Source organism: Ursus americanus, chromosome 5, assembly GCF_024610735.1.
Source record: "Ursus americanus isolate L20-20 chromosome 5, mUrsAme1.1.p, whole genome shotgun sequence".
NCBI lineage: Eukaryota > Metazoa > Chordata > Mammalia > Carnivora > Ursidae > Ursus > Ursus americanus.
In genome coordinates this window covers 83,856,591-83,862,925 of record NC_142131.1, presented here as the reverse complement: position 1 = coordinate 83,862,925, position 6,335 = coordinate 83,856,591, and positions in this window count along the sequence as shown.

Sequence of the window (6,335 nt, the reverse complement as noted above, 5' to 3'; positions counted from 1 at the left end):
ACATTCGCAAATCTATTAGTATGATAGATTATGTCAACAAGAAAAGAGTCAAGAAACATATGATCCTCTCAATAGATGCAGAAAAAGCATTTGACAAAATACAGCATCCTTTCCTGATTAAAACCCCCCAGACTGTAGGGAAAGAGTATACATTCCTCAATATCATAAAAAAACATCTATGAAATGCCTATAGCAAATATCATTCTCCTTGGGGAAAGCTGGAAGCCTTTCCCTTAAGATTGGGAACACGACAAGGATGACCACTCTGTCCATTATTATTCAACATAGTACTAGAATTCCTTGCAACAGCAATCAGACAACAAAAAGGGATAAGAGGTATCCAAATTTGCAAAGAAGTAGTCAAACTGTCTCTCTTCACAGATGACATGATACTCTATATGGAAAACCCAAAGACTCCACCCCCAAACTACTAGAAGTTATAGAGCAATTCAGTAATGTGGCGGATACAAAATCAATGCTCAGAAATCAGTTGCATTTGTATACACGAACAATGAGTCTGAAGAAACAGAAACTATGGAATCCATTCCATTTATAATAGCACCAAAAATCATACATTATCTCGCAATTAACTTAACCAGAGACTTAAAGGATCTATAGTCTAGAAACTACAAAACACTCTTGAAAAACACATTGAAGAAGACAGAAAAAGATGGAAAAATATTCCATGCTCCTGGATCGGAAGAATTAACATAGTTAAAATGTCCATGGTACCCAGAGCAATCTACACTTTCAATGCCATCCCAATCAAAACACCAATGACATTTTTCAAAGAACTGGAACAAACAGCCCTTAAATTTGTGTGGAAAAAGAAAATGCCACAAACTGCCAAGGAATTGTTGAAAAGGAAAAACAAAGCTGGAGGCATCACATTGCCGGATTACAAGCTGTACTACAAAGCTGTGATCACAAAGGCAGCATGGTACTGGCACAAAAAGAGACACACAGACCAATGGAACAGAATAGAGAACCCAAAAATGGACCCTCGGCTCTTTGGGCAACTAATCTTTGATAAAGCAGGAAAAAACATCTAGTGGAAAAAAGACAGTCTCGTCAATAAATGGGGATGGGAAAATTGGACAGCTACATGCAAAAGAATGAAACTTGACCACTCTCTCACACCATACACAAAGATAAACTCCAAATGGATGAAAGACCTTGATGTGAGACAGGAATCCATCAAAATTCTAGAGGAGAACATAGACAGCAACCTCTACGACATCGGCAACAGAAACTTTTTTCATGACACATCTACAAAGGCAACAGAAACAAAAGAAAAATGAACTTGTGGGACTTCATCAAGATAAAAACCTTCTCAGCCAAGGAAACAGTAAAATAACTAAGAGGCAGCCCATGGAATGGGAGAAGATATTTGCAAATGACACTACAGATAAAAGACTGGTATCCAAGATCTACAAAGAACTTCTCAAACTCAATACACGAGAAACAAATAAACAAATCATAAAATGGGCAGAAGATATGAACAGACACTTTTCCAATGAAGACATACAAATGACTAACAGACACATGAAAAAATGTTTACAATCATTAGCCATCAGGGAAATCCAAATCAAAAGCACACTGAGATACCACCTTATGCCAGTTAGTATGGCAAAAATTGAGAAGGCAAGAAACAACACTTGTTGGAGAGCAGGTGGAGAAAGGGGATCCCTCCTACATTGTTGGTGGGAATGCAAGTTGGTACAGCCACTCTGGAAAACAGAGTGGAGGTCCCTTAAAATGTTAAAAATTGAGCTTCCCTATGATCCATTCATTGCACTACTGGGTATTTACCCCAAAGATACAGGCGCAGTGAAGAGAATTGCCATATGCACCCCAATATTCAAAGCAGCATTTTCCACAATAGCTAAATTGTGGAAGAAGCCGAGATGCCCTTCAACAGATGACTGTATTAAGATGATATAGTCCATATATACAATGGAATATTACTCAGCCACCAAAAAGATAATTTCTCAACATTTGCTGCAACATGGATGGCACTGGATGAGATAATGCTAAGCGAAATAAGTAAAGCAGAGATAGACAATTGTCATATGGTTTCATTCCTTTATGGAACATAAGAAGTAGGATGATTGGTAGAAGAAAGGGAAGAAGAAAGGGATGGTAAACAGAAAGGGGAATGAACCATGAGAGACTATGGACTCTGGGAAACAAACTGAGGGCTTCAGAGGGGAGGGGGTGAGGGAATGGGATAGGCTGGTGATGGGTAGTAAGGAGGGCATGTATTACATGGTGCACTGGGTGTTATAGGCAACTAATGAATCATCAAACTTCACATCATAAACCAGGGATGTACTGTATGGTGACTAATATAATATAATAAAAAATCATTAAAAATAAATAATAAATAAAATGGAGACTACATTTCAATTGTAAATTTTCAAATATTCAGTATAACTATTTGGTTCTTTATATTTTACTATTTTAAAGTGATATATCCTGGGGCACTACAGTGGCTCAGTGAGTTCTTCATCTGTCTTCAGCTCATTTCATGATCACAGAGTCCTGGGATGTGGACCCACATCAGGCTCCCTGCTCAGTAGGAAGTCTGCTTCTCCCTCTCCCTCTGCCTGCTACTCCCTCTGCTTGTGGTCTTTCTCTCTGCAAATAAATAAATAAAATCTTAATAAATAAAATAATAAAAGAACATATCAAACTCAACACCCAAAAAACCAAATAATCCAGTCAAGAAATGGGCAGAATACATGAGCAGATGCTTCTCCAAAGAAGACATACAAATGGCTAATAGACACATGAAATAGTGCTCAACATCACTAACTTCCAGTGAAATTCAAATCATAACCCTGGTCCTCTGGTAAAGTCTTTCATTCCTGTCTCTTTTGTATATCAAAGTATAAAGCAGATGTTTTAATTTTTATTTCATTTTTTAAGGATTTTATCTATTTATTTGATAGAGAGCACAGAAAGGCAGAGTGGCAGGCACAGGGAAGGGAGAAGCAGGCTCTCTGAGGAGCAGGGAGCCCAACATATGACTGGATCCCAGGACTGCTTAACCAACCTAGCCACCCAGGTGCCCCAAAATAGAGATTTTTTAAAACTTTGATGCTTTTCCACAAACATTGTGAGGGAATTCATTAGCTTAAATTCTTTCTTGCAGAGTTATTTATTACTGTTCTTCCTTGTGGTAAAAGCCATTTGTATGAATTTGAGGTTTCCACCCAATTCTCTTAAGGTTTTATCCGTGGCTTTGTTCCCCATGGACAGCTCTCCCAGCTGCTGGTCTTTCTCTTATCTTTAGTCTTGGCTTCCTTTGCTCGCTCAGAAGAGACTTCCCCTAAAGATAAAGGCTCCCTAAGAGATATGTTACCAGCATGTCAGGCTGAAGTCATCCCCACCCCAGAACCTGCAGGCCATGGAACCACCAGCCCCTCGGCACAGTGACCCCACATGGGTACTGCACTCTGTGGCTGCAAGCACCAGCCAGGTCTTGGCAACCAGCCATGAACCTCTGACATTTGGGAGTAAGCCCCCAACAGAGGGAACAGCCTTTACCATCACAGACCATACCACATCTGGACTCTGTACTGGAGAGGGGGATTAGTGCCTGGGGAGTAGCCTCAAATTTCTTATGTCTGGGTAAAGATACCCCATTTTTCTGGGTTTGGGTGGTTCTTCGTGCTCCGTGTCCTGACCTTCTGTGTGTCTTACAGAGTCACTGAATGAGTTAGGGCAGGAGGGTCCATGGGCCAGTCCTTCCCTGTCTGGCAATGGGGGCACCACTTGGGAGCCAAAAAAGTAGTCATGGTGTTTGCCAGGAGGCACTGGAAGCTTTCTGAGTCCAGAGCATGTATGCATCCTAGGGGATCACATTCTTGGAAGGCAGCATGGAGTGGGGTGCATGGGGACTGGTGGCCAACGCTTCCAGCCAGCTCACACAGGTCAGGCAGAGATGCTGAGTTCCACAGCAAGGGGAAGCCTGGGGCTAGACTTCCACGATGCATGTGGGTGGGTGTCGGAGAGTGGGGAGTGGGGTTGCTGTGTGGAGGGTCTGCAGGGGCTCAGAGGTGTCCTTGATTCTCCGTGTGGGTCACACGTTTCCCTTTGCTGAGCATGGAGGCTGTTTGCAAACCAGGGCATTAGAGAAGGGAGGGGGGCAGGCATGCATGGCTATCTGAGGGAGGCCGGGGGCTGCTCCTTGCTGCGGGCGCAGTCAGGTGCTAGTGGCATAAGTAAGGGAGGAGAGGTGGAAGCGTCTCTGTCCCTGTGGAGTGCTGGGCACCTGGCATTTCTAATTGCCTGCACCAGGACCCCTAAATCACCACACGGCCCCTGGCCAATCGTCAGGGGGCTGTCCTCAACCTGCTCTCCCTGGCCAATCACCAGGTGTCTGTCCCCGCCCCTCACTCCCTGGCCAATCACCAGTTCGCTGTCTGGGCCCTTCTCTTTCTGGCCAATCACCAGGCCGTGTTCAGCTGTTATCTCGTCCAGTGGCCAATCACCAGGCAGCTCTCTCCTGTGGCCTCCTGCCCTCCTCCACCAACGGCCATCATGGACTCATGAGCTAGTGCGCTGAGTCCACTGCTGGTCCTTTCTGGGACAGAGCCTGGCAGCCTCTCCTCTGTAGTGCAGCCTTCTTTTCCCAGGTAAGAAATGGGAAGCGGGCGAGGTGACCTGCTACTCACAGGTCCTGAGATGTAAGAACATCATGGGCCACCAACCAGGGTTTTCCCTGCTGACGGAGGGAGCCTGGATCTGTCAGCTGCTCCATCTGACAGCCTGTTCTGAGCCCAGGGCCCTGGGGTGGGCTTCAGGCGGACTGGGGCAGGGACAGGAGAGGGGGGACTCAGAGGAGAGGAAGGGTCTGCCCACCGTGGGTTCTGAGCAGCAGAGCGACTGGGCGTCCTCTTTGGGAATGTGCCCGCGTGGTTCTCAGATGTCACCTCATCTGCTCCCCTCCCCCATCCCACCTCCACCCCCCACCTCCACCCACCCACCAACCAATACCCACCCCTACTGACTCACCCATCAATACCCCACCCCCACCTCACCACATGTGCCCCAACATCCCCCCACACCACCACCACCACCACACCCACCCAATCGCTTCACCTCCCAACTATCCAGCCCCCCACATCCCCATCCCCGCCCCCCTACCAGACTCCCCAAACCCCCAAACAAAACCCCATCCCCTCCCACCCCCATCCCACCAACCCAACAACCAAACCCACCCACTCCCCAACCAAAACGCCTCACGCCCTCCCACCCCCTACCCCCCGCCCTCTCTGCCTGTCGGGAACCATCCTTCTGCTTCTGACTAGGATTTCACACTTCGCTGTAGCAACACCCACCAGGAAATATTGGGGAAATCCAGGGGTATTACTTGGAAGACCTGGAAATTAGTCAGCACCTGGGGCTGGGCTTCTGCTGTTATTGGGGTGGTGGATGGGGGCCGACCGTTTCAGGGCTCACTCTTTATTGGCGAACTGAAACGGAAGTGTGAGAATTTTAAGAACAGGAAGAGAAAAGGCAAGTGTCCCAAATGGTCAGGTGCCTAAAATACACCAGATTCTCTAAAACAATCGAGTGTCAGAGTGGGAAGGTGGCCTGGAAGTCCAGTGGCTAGAAATGTGTTCCTTGGTACAGCCACTCTGGAAAAGAGTATGGCGTTTCCACAAAAGGTAGAAAAATAGCATTACTCCATGAACCAGCAACTGCATTACTAGGCATTTATCCAATGGACACAAACTGAGTGATTCAAAGGGGCAGCTGCTCCGCCATGTTTATAGCAGCAGTGTCCACAGTAGCCAAATTTTGGGAAGAGCCCAGGTGTCCACGGACAGATGAATGGATGTAACCACGTGGATAGAACTGGAGGGTATTATACTAAGTGAAATAAGTCAGAGAAAGATCATTAGCATGATTTCACTCATGTGGACATTAAGACACAAAATGAATGAACATAGGGGAAGGAAGGGAAAAAATAGGACATCAGGGAGGGAGACAACCCATAAGAGACTCAACACTAGGAAAACGTGTGGCTTGCTGGAGCAGGTCAGGTGGGGGGATGGAGTAACTGGGTTTGAGTATTGAGCACTGGTGTTATATGCAACTGATGAATCACTAAACTCCACCTCTGAAACTGAAAAAAAGACCTAGTGTGGTTTGCAATGAATAGGGTTAGAATCTAGGTTTAGAATCCACACACTAATGTTGTGAATCATAATTTTCCTAAATTTATCACACCAAAGTGTAGTTTGAAGGTCTCAAATGTCCCCACAGTCACAATTCTAGTCTCTTTCATATGCAGACTACATGTCAGGGCTGAGGACCTCTGG